Raw genomic sequence first — 21238 nt, 5'->3', positions numbered from 1 at the left:
ACACTCAGGATTAGGAAGTGTTTTCTCATTAGAACAAACGTCACAGATTCAAAAACCTCTTCATTTAATTTCCTCCTAATGTTCTTTGGCTTGAACAAGTGAGCTCTTCATGTCCATTTTAATTACAGCATTTCCATGGAATTTCAGCTGGGCACGTAGTGACAGCAGGTCTCTGAGGAGTGGACATGGTCCAGCTAAGAAGGGGAACACCAGGGTGGGAACTTCAGCAGAAGCTGGGTGGGGTTTGTTGTTGTTGGTTTTGTTTTGTTTTAGGGAAAAGTGCTGGAGGAAACACAAATTAACATCTGTCTAGAAAAACAACCCCTTGCTTACAGCGGGCAGAAACCTTCCATGGTTTGGGAGATGCTGACTGGGAGTGCAGGGTTTTCAAAGGGGTTGATCTTCATTTCCTTGAACCAGTAGAAATTTTTCTCTTTTTGCTGCTGTACCAGTTTGCAGGTCACCAGCACAGGCTCCGGCAGCCACACCGATTGCTGGCTGCAGCCCTCGCACCCTGCCCCTGCTGGCACATTCCTCCTTTCCCATCCACTGACCTCCAATTTTTTCATTGCTCTTCAGGCCCAAGTTTGGGGTTTCCCCCATCTCCCCAGCCAGCTCCCACAATGCTGGATCCATTTATGAGTGCACAGCCGCTGGAATCGCAAGTGAGAAGAATCTCGTTATCTTTCTTGGGAAATAAACCCTTTGGGATGCCGGGTGATTTGAATGAGCGCTGCGGGGCAAGAATCTGGCAGGTACAGGAGGGCAGTGCACCCAGTTCTGGAAAAGAAAGTGTTGTCAAAGCACATTCCTTTCCTAGAGCATGGAAACGGCAGAGGGAAGCACGCTGGTGGGGAATTCAGTTATTCAACCCCTTGATGCTCCACTTTTCCAGCTACTGCCTGGACAGCACCAGTGTCCCCACTTCCCGATTTTCCCCAGGAGCGGCTTGGGGCACCGCAGAGAGAAGCAGCTGGTCCCTACATCTGCTTCAGCATGTGGCTGCTGTGCTGGCTGGAGCCAGGGCAGGACAATCATAGAATCACAGGAAGGTTTGGGTTGAAGGGTCCTCCCCAGCTCCCCCAGTGCCCCCCCTGCCACGAGCAGGGACATCTGCACCAGCTCAGGTTGCTCAGAGCCCCGTCCAGCCTGGCCTGGGATGTCTCCAGGGATGGTTCAGCCACCGCCTCTCTGGCCAACCTGGGCCAGGCTCTCACCACCCTCAGGGCCAACAATTCCTTCCTCATGTCCAGCCTAAATCTCCCCTCTTTTAGTTTAAAACACTAAAGGACCTGAAGGCCGAGAGCAGCATGGGGCTGGTGTTTCTCTATAGTCAGCGCACACATTGAAAGAGAAACAAACTGTAGGATCAGATCTCACTGACAGAAATCAGATAACCCTGGTAAAGTCAGAAGCTTCACCTGGGTTCACACCAGCATAGTGTCTGGCTTGTTCCCTCCCTCCTTGAGTGATGAATAAATCTGGAGACAGTTAATAATGAAAGACTACTAAGATAAGATTTAGTCTTTATTGTTGTCGTGCTTCCATCATTTGTCACACACTCGAACTGGAGGAAACGTCCGTCTGGGAAATGCTGCTGATACCCGTACGGTAGCAGATTTATCAGTGCTGGTGTCCAGCCACCGGGCAAGGGGGGAGCAGTGTGACCGGGGCAGGTGTCACCATGTGTCACTGGTGCTCCTGCTCCCATCCCTTGGGACAATCATTTGAAGACCAGTCACATTCACTTGATAGCTCATAAACAGTATCGCTATTGGAGGTGGGCAGTGTTTCTGAGCCCAAAATCACCTTGATAGGCAACGTGGTGTTTTCAGGAAGAAAATGTTGTCAGATGGAGTGTCCAACTTCCAAAATTCAGGCAAAGATGTTTATTTTGAATGATCTTTAGGTAATATTCTTTATTTGCTACCTACTCCCCACCTTGTTAATTGTTTTTCTTTCTTTTGTAGAGAATCCTATTTGTGCTCTCGCACATTCACAGCTGATGAGCTGCTACGTATCCTGGCTGAGGTGGAGTGAGTGCTTAAGAGCATATCTTTGATTTTCTCACTTTGATAGCAGTCAGAAAACACATGAAAATAAGCACAGGTTTTGTTTTCAGACCATCTTCAGCTGCATGTGGTATGCAGTTCCTGGAAGAAAAGGCACTTGGATACACAGAGTAGGTACACAGGAACAAAAAAATAATGCCAATATTAATTTCACATTGCGCAGGTGTTCTGCACTCGTGGCAGCAGCAGCATGCAGGAGACTGGCATGAAATGCACAGCCCTTCCCCAAAACAACAGTTGTACAGGTACAGCATGGCCACATTAGAGGTATTTGCTTTTTGAGACAGTGTTCACTGAGTTTTTCTCCTTTAAGACGAAGTCAGATGAGACCCGGCTCCTCCCTGCCCCTCCCAACATCCCTTTACTGCTTGTAGACTGACTTTGAGATGGGGTGGAAAAAGAAATCTGAGAGCAGTAAGTTCCAAGGTCAGCAGTGCTCACCCATCTCCGTCATCCCACTGAGCTCACAAGTTGGTGTTAACACCTCTTGGAAAAAACAACATATATGAAAAGAGAACCTGGCTCACACGTGGAAGCAAACCCGTTACTGGGGCTGCGGAGCACGAGTCCAGCAGGATCGCAAGTGCAGCCAAAATCCAAAGCCCATCAGTGTTCAGCCCCTGGCAGCATCTGCCCAGAGCAAGCAGGACAAGGCTGCCTGTTTAGGCAACTTATTTTCTTTAAACATCATAAAGCACCTACATATTTTTTGTTCCTCTGCTTTTAGAAATCCGCTTTTGCAGAATGATCTTTTTTCGGCTTGTTCTTTAAATAACTGCTTATAGCGGGGCCTCATGGTATAGAAGGCACAAATCACTTAAGAGCCTTTGAGACTCACCCCCACCCCCTCCACTAACAATTCTCTTTAGTGGGATTCATAAAATCTATTATTGTTGCTGCAGATTGGCCACGGTGTGACTTTGGAGAAAATTCTTTCTGTGTTGACACTGTTGCTTCATTGTTATTCTTTCTGTATCAGTGGAACAAAATGAAAAATTCATTAAAAACAGAGAAAAAAGCAAAAGAAAGAAAACCACTGGCATTTCTCTGTCTCCCAGCATGAAAATCAAATGTAGAAGATTGAACTCAGGGTGATGGGAAGAGAGGGGTGAGAGGGTTAAACGTCTGAAGGATCCACGGCCACACACAATGTCCTGGACAAACACGCCAATAAAATGGACCCGTCACCTCCTTCACAGTGTACTGCTATCAAATGAGGAGTCAGAGAAGGGTCTCGCAGGAGGACTTGCTTTCTTCAGGACGTTTCAGCAGGCAGTGACCCCTTGGAGCAGCTCCAGGAGCTGCGTGTGGCCCCAGGGCGGTCCCCAAGCAGGGTGTTCTCTTGGAGCCTGGCAGGTCCCCACGCACCCTCCTGACACCCACGGTCCCCACCTGGCCCACGTTCCCAAGGATGTCACTTCTAGTCTGGCCTGCCCCAGGTGGCAGGGAGAAGATGGGCGGGGAGAAGATGGGAAACAGGGGCACAAAGAGGCTCTGCCGGCAGTGATGCTCCAGGAGCAGCTCCCCCAGCACAGATGCTGCTCGTGGGCTCCCAGCTCCTCCTTTTCTGCTGATGGCGTTGGGAATCGGGGGGAGCCCCACGTTGACTTATTTTTCACAGCCTGCATTCTCAAGGACACCGTTAGGGAGTGGAGGGACAGACCCTGTCGCGAGGCACAGCCAGAGGAGCTGTGCCATCCCCTGGAGCCCTTCGTCACCAGTGGGGCCACAGCAGAATTGCTCTGTGTCAGTCCTCAACCTTAAGACCAGGACTCCTGGTCTGAGCAGACAGACCAACGGACTCAGAACAGCAGATCCTCAGCTCTGCAGTTCAGAGCTCCCCCAACCACCCTTTGCTGCCCATGTGAGGGACAGAGGTGGACAAGGAGCCTTGTCTGTGGTTCCTTACATGGGATCCCACACCACCCCATTTACTTTGGGGCTGGCAAGGATTTTGCCACGATCTCCCGTGCATCCTGGCATTCATGTTGGGATGTAACAGTCAGGATAGAATCATAGAATCATTTTGGTTGGAAGAGACCCTTAAGATCATTGAGTCCAACCATAACCTAACTCTGGCACTAACCCATGTCCCTGAGAACCTCATCTTTATGTCTTTTAAACCCCTCTAGGGATGGTGACTCCACCACTGCCCTGGGCAGCCTGTTCCACTGCTTTACAACCCTTTCTGGGAAGAAATTTTTTCCTGATATCCAATCTGAACCTTCCCTGGTGCAGTTTGAGGCCATTTCCTCTCGTCCTATCGCTTGGTACTCAGGAGACGAGACCAACACGCTCCTGGGTGGCTGTGTGAAGCAGTGCCAGCCTGGCTGGGTAACCGGGCTCCAGGAGGTCAGGGGTGGGTTGTGCTCTACCTGGGGGCCGGTTACAAGGGGCGGCACCTCCCCTTACAAAGGGAAGGACCTCTCAGCGGTCCTTGCTGGGCCCTGTCCTCATAAGCCCGAGCAGTGACCTGAGAAGGGGACAAGAAGCACCCTCAAGTTCGCCGATGACACCAGACGCACGGTCAATACACTTGAGGGCAGGGCTGCCGCGGAGCACAGCCTTCGTGGGCTGGAGGAACGGGCCAACAGCGACCTCAGGAAATCCAGCCAGGACAAGCGCGAAGCCCTGAACACGAGATGGACTGTTGCCCTGTACAGGCTGGGGATGGATGGGCTGGAGAGCAGCTCTGCTGCAAAGGTCCTGGGTGCCACTGTGAACCTGGAGGAGCAGTGCACCCCGGCGAGGACGGTGACCAGGTTGCACGGTGACCAGGCTGCACGGTCAGTGGGTGGAGGGTGATGCCTGTTCCCTCTCCTTGGCGTGTGCCAACCATGCCTAGAGCAGCATGTGCAGTTTGGGCCCCCCTGGAGCCAAGAAACGTGGTGCTGAACTGGGGTAAGTCCAGCAGCCGCCCAGGAGGTTGGATGAGACCTCCAGGGTCCCTTGCAGCCTCAGTTCCCCTGGGATTTTGTGGCTCCTCAATCCATTTCCCGATCCTGCCGCAGGTTTGCTCTATAGCTGCAGCTTTTTCTTCTCATGACAGGTCTCGATCTCCGTGATTTTCATGATGATACTTTTCCATCCCATGAAAGGGACTCCCTCAAAAACAAGCATCTAAATCTTTTTGAAAAATGAAAATGACAGAACAAAACACTTCCCAGGATCTCTGCTCAGGAATGTCACAGGGCAAGAGAAATTCCTTTTGTGATCAACAGACTTAACTTCAAAAGCATCCAAATGGCAGCTCTCTGTGGGGCACCTTTCTGCAGGGTTATTAATAAGAAATAATTGTTTTAAGTGCAGAAAAGTATGTGTGCTTTCTATTTCCTTCCAAAAGCCCTGCACCATTTGTCCTTAATGAATAATGAAAGATACTTTTGTATTGCTTCCCACCCACAGACTTGAAAGAGATTATAAGCAATAATAAATAGGACTTTAAAGAAAATCAGGTTTTGATGAAAACTTAATTCTAATATGAGAATCACCTGCCTTTGCAGAAGTTTACAGATGTTACTGGGGCTTTTGTGGGTGGAGAATTTTGGTCAAAAAGCTGAATGTCCCAACACTGGAAAAATATTGCTAAATTATTCTGAAATGCTATTGCATAGCTCCATAGAAATTATCATTTGGTGCCCCTTGATCGTCCTTCTGGAAGGAACCCAGGAGATTACCTTGCCCAGGATATGCACTTTGATACTCAGAACACAGAACTGCTACAATTCAGTGTCTCGGTGTTTATCACGGGAAGCGAAACCCAGGGAGGAGATTGTTTTCTGAGGAGAGAAGGAGCACAATGTCCCATGTCAGACTGGGGTGTTTGGATTTCAGTGGAAAACCCAATGTATTGCACGGGGAAGATGATGCGGTTTTGTCTTTCAACCCTTCTTTGGGAAGCCCGCTCTGCAGGTGAAAAACTGAAGCTTGGAAAAGATATGGGAGTTGCCCAAGAAAAACTGAGCTGAAAGAACAGTTAATTCTTCATGTTTGGGTTGGTAGGTACCCAGAGATCTTGTCTCCAGCCCTTGGTGAGTCAGGTCTTGATGCTGGCAAGAGAGTTCGCCTTATTACGGGGTCCCATCCTACTGAACAACCCACTGCAGAGGTATCTTCTGAGCACCCCATCGCTCCCACCAGCCTCAGTAGGAGCCAGCATTACGCTGGCTAGTTTTGTGTAACTGAGCATTTAAATGCCACTTATGCTGGGATTATCAGAGAATGCTTCTGGGGGGGATCTGTGTCTGCCTTGATTGCCAATGAATCATCTGTGCTATGGCACTATCCCAGAAATGTTTGACCAAGAACACGCTGAAGTGTTGCAGCAAGCACCGCTGTGATGGGTTGCTCTTGCTGTTCAGTAACACGCTGTTGCATAAAGTTATTTGCTGTAAATGTGCCAGTGACATGAATGAGCTCCCCACGAGCCGGGACCACACTGTGTGTTTGTGGAACCTGCGTGCACATCGTCACCTGATGCTGCGTACAGCCCTGCCTGCAGTATTTCTTATGCACCTCTGCATGGGTCTGTCCCTCTGCTGCCAGGGCTTGCAGCGTGGACTTCCCGCACGTTCAGTGCGTGATGAAACGCTGGACATCAGGTTCGCTAAGAAAACGTCTGATTCCTCCGAGAATTCGTTTTCTTCTTTGTAAGTGTGAGGAGCAGTCAAACACAAAATAGAGAAACCAATCGGTCTGTTAGAACAGCTGAGGAAGAGCGGCAGAGCTGGAGTTTCTGCTCCGGGTCCCGGTGTGCAGCTGGACCCCCCGCTCCGGGGCGGCGCTCACCGGGGAACTGTGCTGCCCGGCGCGGGCGGACGAGCGTGCTCTGCAGCTGCGAGCTTCGGCTGCGATTTGGAGGAATCTGGTTTAAACACGGAGCGATCGGCTGCTCTGCAGCCCCTGGAGGCCCCAGCGCCGGCTGCGGGACCCGAACCCGCGGCTGCCAGGACCCGCCGCCACCTGCCCCGCAGCCGGAGCATCTCCCCGCCCCCCCCCCGCTGGACTCTTCCACCGCGCCGGCTGCAGAGCGGGAGGGGAGCCGGGGGGTGCGGGGGGGGAAACGACGTTGCCCTGGGCCGAGCCCCCCGGCGCGGCACAGCGCAGCCCTGCAGGGCGGATCCGCTCGGATCGGCACGGCGGGCCAGCAGCGGCTGCCGGCCTGGGCACCCCCCTCCGCCGCCTGGTGTCTTGTGTCCTCCCCCCCGGCGCCGCGCCGTGGTACGGTCGGCGGGAAGGAGCCGGAGCGCGGGGCGGCGCGCGGCACTGTGCCTGCGGCTCCCGCGGGGCGAGGCGGGCAGGGCCGCGCCGGGGCCGCCGCTGCGCTCCCTCCTCATCCTCAGCGCCCGGCTCTGCCTCCCCTCGGCACCGGCCTGCTCGGTGAGTGCCTCTGGCGCGTCCTTCTTGGCTGCTCCCCCCGGGGCCGGCGGACCCCGCAGCGGGCTGCCTGCGCCCCGCCGCCCATCGGCTCCGCTCGGCGGGGCTGCCCCTGCGGGACGGGACGGGGCGGGCGTCGGTGGGGGCTCCGCTCGCCGCGGGTGTCTGGCTGCAAGGGAATTACTGTCTTTTTTTTTTTTTTTTTTTTTCCCCAGTCTTCTTTACTTACTATTCACCAGTTTTCTCGTGTTTGTTTTTTTTTCCCCCCGTTTTTTTCTTTTTTTCCTTTTTTCTGTTTTTGCTCTTTTTTTTCCCCTGTTTTTTTTTTCTTTTTTCCTTTTTTCTGGTTTTTTTCCCTTTTCTATTTTTAATATTTTTCCTTTTTTCCTTTTTTTCTTTTTACTTTTTTATTTTTCCTTTTTTGTTTTATTTTTTACTTATTTATTTATTTTTAATTTTTAGTGGTTGTTGATTTTTTTGTTGTTGTTGTGTGTTGTTTTTTTTTTTTCTCTTCCCCGAGTCCGTGTTTCCCCCTTTCCGACGGGAAGGCGGCGCGGACCCGCCGGCACCTGCGGGACGGGAAACTTTCGCGTTGAAAAGCGGCCGCTGGGTGCAGTCCCGTCCCTGCTGCTGCCGGGGTTTGAGTCCCGAGTGACCCCCCGCTTTGCCCCGCTCCGCCGTGGGGCCGGTCCCGACGGGATCCCCCGGTGCTCAGTAACGGGGGGCTCGGCCGGGAGGGGTGTCCGCAAAGCGACCGGCACGATCGCAAGTTACTTTGTGTAAATCCTCGGCTCCTCCGGGAGCGCGGCCCCTTGGGCGGGCGGGAGCTGCTTAAGACGCTTCGTACCGATAAAACCGGATAAATACCGAGACCGATCGGCTCCCACGGCAGCTTGAGCCGCGCCTGGGCTTGTAGCCAAGGGGCTTCAGAACCGGCTCCATTAGTGTTGAGTCCCACCATCTCTTAAAAGGCGATTTTCTAGCGTTTGGGAATGTCACCTGGACGTGAATATGTTTGGATTGGAGATTTCTGTAACTGTTTGAGCTAATGTATGTGAAACTCCAGTTTTTACTCCGGGCTGCTGTCAGAACCTTTTGGCTCTCTGTGTGCCCAACAGCAAGTTTGGCTGTGGCCGCGTGTTTATAAGGGTGGTCCTAAGGCTCATTTCTTTTGTGATTAGAGAATGTGGAAGACTAAGATGTAAATTGCTTGTGTGGAGAACAGTGTGGATGCTCACCTTTATTTTCCCAACTGTGCTTCTGAGTATACTTCTCTGGTTTGTTTTTGTGGGTGCTGTTTTTGGTGGGGTTTGGTTATTTTTGGTTTTTGGCGTGGGGAAGATCTGGGCTGTAAGGCCAAGTGGGGAACAAGCTTGCGCTGGGCTGCGGGCTCCGGGGCTTCCCTGCGTTCCGGCAGCCGCTCTGTTTTCTGGCAGCTCTTCTGCTCAGGCTTTAGTGGAGACCGGGCTCGATAGCATCACGATTGGCTTTAGCTTACTTCCGAGACAAGAAAAAAAGACCCTCTTATTTCATATTAAAGAAGTTATTGCTGTCTTTCCCCTGCAAATAAATACCGTAAGGTAATCAATAGCTGATGTTTGCCGGGCTGGCAGGGGAGCTGGCGTGGGCAGCCCGGGTCTGCCGGCGCTGGCGGTTTCTCCCGAGCTGGCAGGGGCTGTGTGCGGATCAGGACTGGTGTTTGCTCTGGATCTCGGCGTCCAGGCTGAACCTGTTTTCTTTGGCTGTCACCCCGGCTGTGCCGCAGGGCTCTGCTTGTCTCTGCTCTCCTCTACAGGTGCTCCTGCTCTTTGGTTTCCCTTTCGCGATTGGGGAGGGGGAGGTGGTGCTTTCACTTGCATTTTGTCTTGTCCTTTATTCTGCAGTTTGTTCTGATTTGGGCTCTTTGCATTATTTTCTTCTAAGGTAAAGGATGGGGAAGGAGTTTTTCTGAGCAAAGCCAGCAGCAGAGCTCCTGGATGAGGAGCCTGCGCTGACTTGGTGCCCAGGGAAGGACCTTTTTCTGATCTTCATGGGTGACCAGGGAGGTCAGGAGCCTGTGCAATGAGCAAAACCCCAGGTTAAACCACAGTAATGTGGCTCGGTAGCACCCTTTATGGGCTGCCTCCTCAGTGACAACTTGTCGTGAGGTTTATTGCTCACGCTTCTGGAAGTCTTTTTGTGACACTCGTTTTCGGTGAGCGGCGCTCGGCTGCGTGCGATCCCTCCCTTCAGGAGGTGCGGGTGTTAATGCAGACGCTCCCTTAGTTCACCGTGCCGTGCCTGTGAAGGGTTGCCAATATTTTACTTCTGTCAAGCTAATGTTGTAGCTGGTTTTCAGGGGAATGGCAAAGCGGAAGAAGGTGGGTCTCTTAAGAACCACTTTCTTTAGAAAAAGCAGATCACAGGCGGAGAGTTTTGGAAGGATGTTTTATTTAAGAATTGTAAAGTGAGGGTTTAAGCTCTTGACAGAGGACAATTTATGTTGAATAAGTCATAGGACTCGATCATTCGGAAAAATAAGATGCTAACACATTCCCAGCTCCCAGGGAGTTTTCAGCTTTCCTTATCCCAAATTATTCAATAAAAGCAACTGAACTTCTTTTGATTTGAGTTCTTTATTGATGACTGTGGAAGGAGTTTTCAGACTGAGAATTAAACTTGCATCTACTCAAAGAAAACGTCCTGTGGATATAAAAATATCTGATATGCTAAAAGTACTGTAGAGATATCCAAAATGTTAATTATTGGTATTAGAAATAGCTGTGCCCATCTTGAAGAGAATTGAAGTTTTCTCTGCCTTGCCCCCTCCCATTAAGTCTTGCCCAGCACAGGGTTGTTTCCTGTGTTTGAAGAAGCACAAAGGCATTGCTTGCACAGTTGCTGAGATGAACGGGGTTTGTGGAGTGGAGAAGAAGCAAGGAAACAAATTTTGGGCTCCAGTTTTGATTGCAAAACAAGTTGCTTATTCTTTTCACAGCTTGAGGTTTGTAATGGGAAGATTGAAAACACCCTGCAAGAAAAATGGGCTTGGAAAAAACCCCTCTGAAATAAGTGAAGCAGAGTGAAATTCAGAATAAAGTGTCATCACAGAGTGTTTATAAACCTACTGAAGAAAAGGGAGGGAGAGAGGAGCCATTTGGGTCAATAACAAGTTCTTTTTTATAACTGTAGAGCTTTAATTATATCGTGGGTTTTTTAAAAAAAAATCATAAATGTGTGCTTTTTATACCTGTGTTGGTAGCCAAGGCTAAATCTGCAGAGTTCATGCTGCTCTGGGTAATCTGGATCAAGCTGAATAGCAAAGAGGCTCTTAGGAGAATCTGAAACCCAGGAGGCATTTTTCAGACCTGAGTTATGTCACTTTTTTTCAGAAGTGCCTCAGGCAATTGCATTTTAAGAAGACAAAGCTTTTGTTTTCAAGCTGGCCTAGAAAAATGCCAAGGATGAATCCCAAGTAAAGGCTTTCAGAAGTTGTCATTTATGATTAAGTTGATTTTGCTGTTGTGCACAAGAATTCTGCTGCTTCCTCAGCGTGGTGTGAATTGTCTGGTTTTATTTTTGCCACCAGTTCCAGTGTACCTGTTTAATTCAAGTGAGTAATCTTACATGTGGTGGTTCTCACCTGAAAATTTATATTTAACTCAAAGGTCAGATATCTGCTAGCTCCATCTCCGATATAAAATTAATTGGATGTGCTTTACAGAAGGCAGAATGGAAGTGACACCAGTGCAGAGATTGACTCAAAACCAGTGTTCTGTAGAATTAACACCTGCTTGTAAGTGTCTAGTTTTGCATTTAAGATGCTGGAACTATCAAAGCCAAGGCTTGTAACAACCAGTAAAGCAAAGACTGGTTTTTTTGCATGTCTTAGGAAATCCTCAGCTTGCATGAGGATAAGAAGTATGCATGTGAATAGTGAATTTAAAGCTTTTCTCGTGGCTGCTTGTGTTTCTTGCAGCTTAAAACAATGAGAAATAGTATCAGAACAATCAGAAATAGTATCCTGTTGTTGCCAGGCTGTGGGCAAACAAGAGAAGCTACTTCTGTGGAGCCTGAGATGGGCACAGTGTGCAGGACAGAACAGGTGATGCTGAAGCGTGGGTGTGGAAGGTATATCACCTGCAGTCTATAGTTCTGTAAGCTCCTAGTGAGGTTGTTCTCATTTAAGAAAGGTGAAATACTGGGAATATTGTAGTGACTTCCATTTCTTGAATAAAACGAGAGCAGTTTTTGTCTCAAAGTCTCATAGTCTTAAATCAGCATGGGCCTTGTTGACGGTGTCCGAAGCCGTGTGGCCAGGGCAGGTGTCCTCACCCCAGAGACAGCCGCTTTCTGTCGCCGTACCCTGTGTTCTGGGTACCCAGGGAGAGGCTGTAAGGGCAGCGTGAGTCATCTCTGTGGCTCTGGTATAACACAAACAATCCCGTTTGTTCTGCTCGCGGAGGTCCCTGATATCTTCCAACCTGAGGAGAGCTGGAGTGGATGGACCCTCTCTGGGGGGACCTGATGAGCTGCTGCAGCTGTTTCCAAGGTGGGTGGATTCTGCATTTGTCACTCTGGCAAGTAATGCTAATAATAATAATATTTTTAAAAAGTGAGCCTTGAGATGTTGAAACCAAATACTGACATAGAGCAGGACGTGCCAGGGAGCAGCTCCTGAGGCAAGACTTGGCCTTGCGTTAGCAGGCAAGGTCCCTGCATTGATTTAAGGGCTTCTGAGATTTTGCTTCTACCCTGACGCTGGAGCTGAACACCAGGATGCTGGACTCGCGTTCAGTAGCATTTCTGTACCTGCAGCAGAATTTCTTTTATTGAACATCCGTTTGTAGACTTTGCCAGTGATGTTGCACAACTGTCCTTTTTTTTTTTTTGTTCCAAAAAGTCTGCCTTCAAAATAAAAACCATAATGCCGCGTTGTGTTTCGTGTGGTTTGTGGGTGTGTTGGTGGTTGTTTTTTTTGTTTGGTTTTTTCCTAAGCGAACAAGGATGAGGTAAATAGCATGAGCGCCACTGGGCCGTGTCAGCATGAATTCAGTGATTCCCAGGTGAATTCTGCAGCATCTTCTGAATGTGGCGTGTGGTGGTACCAAACAATAGGCTCTCAAAAGTGGTGTAGCTTTATCTGATGCGTTCGCAGGCGGCTTATGTTTCAACAAATACAGCCACAGCGGGAATGAATGTGAACTGATGATCTGATGGCTGTTACAAGCGGAATAAGAATGGTCAGGCTAAATGTATGAGCAAGAGCAATAACCGAGGCAGAGCAGCTCTGTCTCCTGTGTCAGGATGAAGCGGCTCCTGCTGCATCTCGCCTTCCTTGGAGCAAGAACATCCTTCCATGTGAGGGTCACCTGCTCCGGAGCCTGATTAAACAGGGGAATCAGGGTGGCAGTTTCTGCCAGAGAAGGTAGTGTGGAAATGATGGGAATGGACACTTGTTCTGGAAGCTGCGAATATATCAACACTATTATTCATTTTAATATATGAATGTGTGAGGTCAGGACTAGACTGGCAAGGTGGATGGTGGAGGTGGTTGCTGATGCTCCTCACCTGGGCTTTTGATGTCTTTATTACTGTAAATCTCATGCTTTCTTTCTGCCTTTAGCAAACTCTTTTTTTTGGAAACTGTCTTGGGAGCATTTGTGAGAAAAATCCCTCCGTTAGAAGGACATGGGGAGCACCGTTTCTGTCACCTCTCCTGTGCGGGGAGAAAATAACTCTGCTTGGGGGTGGGAGGTCTGCTTGAACTTAACTTGTGAATGAAGCCCACTGACTTGGACAAATAAGGATAATCTGGTGCTCCAACGAAGGGGGTTGGACCTTGACCACATGGGGTGGCCTGGTAGCAAGTCCTTCCGTGGATATTGTTATGACAGTCGGCTGGCAGGCGGTGCTGTCAGTGTTTTGTAACCTCTTTTATCTGGTCTTCACTTGCTCTTCTCAGTTCCATCCTGGACTTGCCAGGACTTCAGGGTGACTCTCCTGGTCTGAACTATGGCCCCTATGTAGGAGATTCTAGGTGGTTGGTACTGGGCATATAGTTTGGGGCAAGGCTTCCTTTAGCCTCCAACATAATTTTTATTTCTTTTTCTAGATAGATTTGAGCAACTCTGTGGTTGCTGTGGGACAGGATGTTGCAGAGCTGCTGGTGCTGCATGGCATGTCTCAGCTGGAAGGGCAATGTTGCGGTGCTTTGGTGGTTCAACAGCTCCTGGTTTCTGTTCCTGGAGCTGTGTCTGCTTGTAAAACAGGTATTTGCTTGCGACCGTTGGTTCTGCGTCAATGTGCAGTGCATATAGCTCTTACCAAGCAAGCCCTAGGGCCTGTTTCAGGAGTTGGTAAGAGCTATAAGCACTGCAGAAATCCTCTTGAGCCCCTCTAGTAACTTGGGCTTAATTTTTTAGTTTTTATTTTTAGGATTTTGCTTCAAAATTTAGTCTTGCCTGCAACTCTTATTCGTGCTCGTGCATTTCAACAAGCCAGTGAAGCTGTGCCTTGCGGACAGGCTGCCCCCATCTGTGGTGGGTTTGAGAGGTCCCAGCCTGGTACCCAAGGCCAGACCTCCCCCCATCGCTGCAGGCACTGGGGCGCTGTAGATCATGTCACAAGGATGGGGACCCAGACTGTGGAACCGCCTTTGACATTTGGTGCAGCGAGGTCCGTCCTTTACCTCCAGTAGCGTCTTGGCACCCACAAGGCACAGGTGATGGTGAAGAGAAACATCCGATGGTAAATTCCACTGGTCAGGTGCCCGGTGGGGCTGATGCTGTTGAACAGTGTCACAAGCATGTGGGGAATCGCTGCTGCCACCGATGCAGATCAAAGGTGGGCTTTGTTTTTCCCTCGGTTAGCAGCGGAGGGCATTCCTGCAGCCGAGCTCCCCAGCCCTTTCACTGCGGTATAAACAGCATTTCAGGGAGGGTGTGTTAATAAGCCGGGCTTTGCTAATACCTCCTGTGAGCAGAGTCACACCTTGTGGCAGAAATGGCTTAGATGTTGTTGTGAGGAAGAAATTTAAATTTAGTCTCTTGCCCTGCTCATATTAGAAGGAGAGAGAGCTCAGGCTCTCTGAGCTGAGCTATTGGCTGCCTTCTGTTTGCCTAGGAAAACCAGCAATTTCTTTGTCAGCTTTTACCCTGGCTCCTGGGCCCTGACTGCTTGTTTATTTTCAGCAGCTCCCCAAATCACTTTGAAGATGGGCTTAAACATTGATCATCTCTTACAGTCCTTCATCTTGTTCTGCCAGCAGACAGTATAAAAGGTATTTTAAATTACCTATTTTCCCAAAATGATCGGGCTCTGTATATGGTCCAGGAGAATAAAGCTCTTTCAGCCAAAGTATAAATCAGCCGATATCACTGCTCCCATGTTTGCTCCCTGTTCTCCTGGTTTTGCCTTCCAGCCTGGTCTGGAAAGCAGCAGGGGTTCCAGGAAAGAAAAAAGCCAAAATGCTACTTGATTTCAAGGCAAAAGCTACACGTGTTCTGTTTGAGTGGGATCCTGTTAAAAACCAGCTTGCTGTCCCCTCATTGCAGCAGTGGGTTCTTTCCTCTTGCTGCTCGTGGAGGGCTCTGCGGGGCGATGTGCGCAGTGCGGGGATGCAGCGCTGAAATGATGCCCGGTACCAGCTGGCAGGGGGTTTGGAGAAGAAACTTTGGATCTCTTCCTTCCTTCTCTGTTTGAGCACTGAGAACCTGCCAGGGCTGGGATAAAATGCCCCAGAACAGCAAAACATTCTGTGTAAAACAGGCAAGAGACAGCGGAGGTGGCTAATTCAGTGTAGAAAAGCTTGGAAGTTGCAGTTGAATAGGAAGCAAAATTTAATAAAGCAATATGTAGCATGCTTCTGATGGCTACTTTATGTATGCATATACTTTTTTTTAAGAAATTTTGTTAGCACCTCAGTGGTAACAGCTTATACCGACCTCTTTTCCTGCATTAACCTGGAAGGGGCTGCATTGCGGACTTGTTGAGCTGCCTGCTCGCCCTGGTTCCCGTTGCATGTTCCAGACGCTGGGGAGCGGAGCTCCTGGGGGCTCGGGTGGTGCAGCAGCCTGGGCAGCATGTGCTTGTGATACAGACCGGCCTCTGCATTCATTGCTTTTATTACCGTTTCCTTCCGCAGTCCAGTTTGCAGATGCTGCATCACCATCCAATTTTGTGTGCTTCTAGCTGATGGTATGTGCTTGTTCAAATACTGACATGCAAGAGGGGGAAAAACACAGTGCTTGTGACCTCAGAATTAATAGATTTTAGCCATATATGTAGCATGAACATCTAGATTTTAGTTGGTTGTGAGGTATGGGTGCATGGGACTCTGGTGCACGAGTCCTAAGCTTTCATCCATTAAGTCTTGTGAGTGATTTATAGCTTGCCCTGAGTCTTCACAGCTTTGTTGCCAACCTATAGCTTGTATGGGGAGTAAATAGTGTATGTCTACACAACAAAGCCTTTTCTTTAGAAGACCCGAAAAGGAGGATGAACTCCATGCTTCAACAATGTGCTCAGGCTGAAAAGTTGCCATGTCTTGGAGCAAAATGCAGTTGGACAGAGCAGCCCAGCAATATCTTATAAAAACAGACACTTTTTAAATTTCTTTCCTTGGTTGTAACACAGGGAGAGCATTACCGAGTGTCTCCACAACCCACAATGATGCAGTGGTGATGGGAGTGAGAAAGCTTTGTGCAATGATGGGAAACAGCCTTTAGAACCACTGAGTTACTGTTTGAGAAAACGGTTCTGGAAGTTCATGCCCTAAGAAACAGGCTGATGAGGTGCTTGTGCCCAATTGCAAAGAGCGATGACTTCTGCTTCTCATGGCTCATGTTTAGAACGCCAGCTAAGAGCAGGCAGTAAGTTTGGATTTCTTTTTTTTTTTTTCTTACCCTGAAGTTTGTCATGTTTTTATGTCCCCTCCAGAGCCTCACAGTTGTGAGCAAGGGGAGTCTTTGGCACGTAGACTAAAGACTAGCTGATAAAATGGTTGCAGACTGATTAACTTGCTTATTCCTGTTTGTTCCTTGAATTTTATTTCTATTTGAGGTTTTCAAGAAAGAATAAAGAGCGGGAAGCAATTGATAAGGCTTCCCACTCTCTAGAATTGCCACTGTCCTCATTCCCTGGAAAAAGGTTTTATTTTTTTAAACACAAAAAATTTGGGGGATGTACTAGGCAGTCTTTGACATCTTCCCATGCAGTAAGATAGTATCTGGAGCTCTGTGCATGGAGCTGGTGAGAAGCAGTGGTGACTCCTGAGTTTATGCTCTAAATATATAAAAGGTAGAAGGGCATGTGACTTGGCCTGACCTTGGGTGATAGCAGAGCTGGGAATAAAGCCAGGAGCCCTTGCTCCCGGTTTGCACTCTTCAACATTAGTTACACTGCCCTCTTGTCTTTCCCCTTCCAAAACCTGCCTGCAAAACCCTGACTTGCAGCCCGAGTAGTCGATGGTGTCTTGCGTGCCTGGTCCCAGCCGTCCAAACCCGCTGCCTCTCCCGTGATTCCCATTCCGAGGGGCTTTGCCCTGTCACAGCTGGTTATCTCGCAGCGGGATGGACTCTGGGGAACGTGTGGCATCGGGGGTTCAGCTCGGTGAGGAGCACAGCAGCCGTTTCTCCATTTCTGCAAGGCCTGGTGCTGGTGTGCAAGGAGGGACCTTCCTTGCTGGGAGCTTGGCAGATCTGGTTGCAGCGCCTTCATTTGTTTCATATTCCTGCATCTGCTTATTTTCCTACCTTTTTTTTTTGTCTCAAGATTAAACTTTGGGATTCTCTTATGACAATAGACGCCTAATGCACTTGGGCTTTTGATAGGTCATCTGGATGTGGCAGAAGTGTGCGGTTTATTTAAGATAAAAAGGTTGTTTGCACTAGTGCTGGAGGTGATGTAGTTCTCGCCTGATTGAGCGGATCCAGCGCTCTGTTCCTGCACTTGTGCCATGAACCATCGTGCAAAACTGTGAAGGTCCCTGTGGGACAGATGTTGATCCCTCAGAGTCCTGCCCAAAGTTATCAGTCCTTTCAGTCTTGGTAACAAAAGCTGCGTCTTAAACAATCTTGGCAATGATCCGTTGAACTGTATATTTAAAACAAGATGGATGTGGCGATGCCGAGTTCCAGTGCGAAGCTTGGTGCAGCGCTCTAGTGTGCAGCTGCCTTTTGTTCCTGCACATTTCCAGGCAAAGCAGGTGGTGTTTAATTTTTTTGCATTGAAAAAAATAATCTTTGGAGTACTATGTGAGGCTACTCACATCTGTGCGCTCTATGTAGGTCAGATGCATGTTCACTTCTTTATGAAGACTAAACTTGACAGCATTTCCTTTCTGCAACCAGGGAGAGAGAGTCGCAAAATTCGCGTGCCGGCTCCATAGGGAATGTCTTTAAGGGAAGACCCCAAAGGGGATACGTGTGCAGGTGAAGTACGTGAGGTTTACCATGTGCTTCAGGTTTGTGACAATGAGCTTAACTGATGAAAGATTTATCTAAGCTGCATATCCAGGGTTGATGGAGTGTCATAACGGATTAGCCTTAAGTTCAGAATACTAAATGCTTCTGTGCTGCACTTCCAGCAGATGCCTCTTGCTTTGCTTTGACTGAATTACCTGATCTCTGAAGCCTGTGTTTCTATTGCTGTATTTCTTAAAGTGCAAATTGTTCTCCCTGCTCCTTCCTGCCCCCCAGCCAACCCTGTTCTGCTATTTCTTGACCTGTTCTGACTCTGGTGATGGTGGAGGATAAAATGAGCTGGAAACAGGCAACCTGTCTTGCCCAGGAGCATGTTAGGAACCTGATCTAACTCCTTTAAAATAGTTTCCCTTTGCTTGTTGGACATGGCCTCAGATCCAGATGTTTGGTCTTGTGGAAGATGATCTACTAGGGTGAAACTAGTGGGGATTGAAGATACACTTCCTACTGATCTACCCACTTGAGTGTGGTCCTCTGACCTCCTTAGTTTGACTCCAGTCCATGGAGTAGGGGACCTAAACCAGCCTGGCTGGTTTCTACATGTTGGGAAGTTTCTTTGTCTTCAGTCCTGAAGCTATGGGATGATACAAGGACTTTGTGTCTCACAGAAGGAAGCTCCTAGGTTGACAGAGGAAAAACTTGAACATGTGACCCCACGGGGCCCTAAACATCCATTAAAAACAGATAAGTAGAGGATTTAGGGTTTATTTTAAAGCTGAAGAGGGAACTGGCTCTGCTACCCAAAGTATTTTTCCTCAGCTGCCATGACCTTGCAAGCGACCATGACTGAAACAGTGGCAGAAGAGGAGCAGAGTAGGTGAAGATGGATATATGAATGTCCTTATGCAATCCAGTGCAGCGTGGAAGATATTTCTAGTATTAAAGCTGATCTGCTGATCAAGAAACATTTGAAATGGAAGAAGGGCTGCACCTGTCACCTCCTCCTTCAGCAAATAACTTGCATCTGCAAGCAAATGAACATCAGCTACAGCTCTTCCAGATAAATAGTTGTCTACAAGCAGTACCAGCCTCCTGAGAGACTCGAAATGGGACCTGAAGTTCTGTGCTCTGAAGCAGCTGGATGAGCAGACAGCAGTTCGGGACGTCTCTGCAGTGAGCAGGTCCTGGAGACCTGGGCAGTAAATTGTAGGAGATGGTCCATGCAAAGTGGACGTGGCTGTGATTGATCTATGGATTTGGGAGCAGTGGTCTTGGAAGCTGGGTATGTATTGTAGCGGGCGTCCTTTGTGGGGAGGTGGACTCGACTTTGCGGAGTGGCTCAGGGTTGCTTGGAGAAGAGCAGTACTGGAGCACTTGAGGGGAAATTGGAGTAAAACTTCTGTCTGTCCTATTCTGCAAGAATTCTGGCTGGAATCCTGATTCTCAGAGTGTAAATCCGTGAAGTGTGTGAGGACATATCGGTACAGATGTCTCTGCTGGAGAGACCACCTTGCTAATTGCTCTGTTGCTGTACTCAGCAGGAATTGAGGGACGAGATGTTTCCTATGACTGCTCTTTCCTTTCTTCCTAAATCAGATGAACGGTGCATTGCTAGGAAAGCTCCTGAGTGTGATCAATCTCTTAAGTCCCTGCTGACCAACTGAAACTAAGAGGAAACTAATGAAATCCCAATTGTCAGAAGGGGATTTTTTTTTTTGACCTTTAAAAGGAAAATGTGCTGGTGAGTCAGGAGACCCGCTGGGAAATTTGTGCAGCTTGTTTTGGGCAGAAGGTGAGCAGTGGTGACAGGGGTGGTTTAAAATAAAGGCAGAGACGAGAGTGGTACAAATGTGCCATGCTGTTGTGTCTGGTTTATGCATGAGCACAGAAGTGGAGTCCCCAGAGCTGTCGGGCATCTCTCGACTATTCTGGTTAGGAAGCAAACAAAGCTGGAGTGTTTTGCAGTTTTCTCTTGCCTTGATTTTAAAACTGGGTTGTAAACTCCTTATTTTTGGAGAATAAATAAAAAAGAGCTAGGAAGAATGCGGCTCCCTGCCCTGCATTTACACGAGAAGTGAAACGACTGTTTAGGTCAAAACAAATATCTTGAATACTTTCATGGCAATAAGTCCTTTGGAGAAAGGTTTGGATGAAGTTCGTGCTTCAAGGGGAGTGAGCCTGGCTGAGACTTCCAGCAGTTTGACGAAGCCTTTATTAATTTTATGCAAATTCAGAGTTAGGAGAGGATGGGACAAGGCTGAGTTCAGGTGCTGCTAATAGCCTCAAAGTTTGGAGGATAAAAGTATTTTAGTAGGCTCGTGCATTCATTAGGATCTCTAGACATAGATGGGTGACTGTTGCTTTTCCTGGTTTGTGGAGAATTTACTCACTTTGCAACTATTGGGCTGTTTTTTTCCTAGCAAAGACCTTTGGCTGCCAGTGCTGTTCTACTTATTGCCAGCCCTTCTGATGCACCACAGTGCGACCACACGTATGTTTCCCTTTGCCTCTGTGCACACATGGATTATTTTGATCTTAAATCATATGGTAATGCCACTAGAGCTGGGAATCCTGTGTCCCCTGCTTGCTGCAGTTTATTAAAATAATGCATTAATAATAACTCATCAAAGCTGTGTGCTCCAGGAGCTGCAGTGCTGTATCGTGTATAAAACATGATCCTGCAAAAAACAGCCTCTTCCTCTGTGGGCAACTTTTCATTCTGACCATCCTTGAAGTAATGTTCAAAACCAGGTGTCTCCTGTCCATTTAGCAGGGCCTGAGACTCCTTTAGATAAGAACATGACACTGGATGTTGATGAGATCTTACTTGTCCCTTGGAACAGGAATTATTTCCTTACAGGTGTCAGCAGTGCCTCCTATGCCATGGGATTTAGTTGCAGATTAGCATGAGTCACTTGTTTTAAAGGAAGAAAAAAAAACATGCCAGACCAAGCAATTTGACAAAACTTTATTTTTATCTGTATTGTGGTGACAGTGAGGAGCTCCCCCAGCCTATGCTGAAGCTTTTGAGTGCTGGTATTGTGTGTATGTCACCCCGTCCTCCTTGGAAAGGAACTGAGGAGATGGGAGAAGTAGTTTTTTATGCCTTGTGAAGGGAGAGAAATGCCATGGTTTCATGGTGACTGAATGGGGAGGGCTCAGAGGAGTTGTGTGAAACTTCAGCAAGAGTCCTGCACATCTGTACTGTCCCATCACAGCTGCATATTTCCCTTGGGTGGAATTTCAGACATTTCAAGGTCATAGTCTGGCGCAACCAGCTAAAAAGTTGAATCAAAAATCATTCTTCCTACTTGTGGTGTTCCCTGAGGAAAATATCTTCCATTAACCTTTTGTTCTCTATGGACGCATCTTACATTCTTGATGTTT

The 21238-nt window shown here is 48.4% G+C and overlaps 1 protein-coding gene across 2 annotated transcripts in view; it reads left to right on the top strand.

Annotated features, from left to right (window-relative positions):
* Positions 1 to 7350: 7350 nt before the first annotated feature.
* RALY (RALY heterogeneous nuclear ribonucleoprotein) overlaps positions 7351 to 21238 on the top strand; it is a 139220-nt gene continuing 125332 nt past the window's right edge. For both annotated transcript variants that reach the window (XM_065645493.1, XM_065645494.1), the window contains exon 1: positions 7351 to 7451. The gene's annotated coding sequence lies outside the window, so the exon portion shown is untranslated. The remainder of the gene's footprint in view (positions 7452 to 21238) is intronic.

This window comes from Caloenas nicobarica, chromosome 15, assembly GCF_036013445.1.
Source record: "Caloenas nicobarica isolate bCalNic1 chromosome 15, bCalNic1.hap1, whole genome shotgun sequence".
NCBI classification, from domain to species: domain Eukaryota; kingdom Metazoa; phylum Chordata; class Aves; order Columbiformes; family Columbidae; genus Caloenas; species Caloenas nicobarica.
This window is presented reverse-complemented; position numbering and strand designations above follow the sequence as displayed.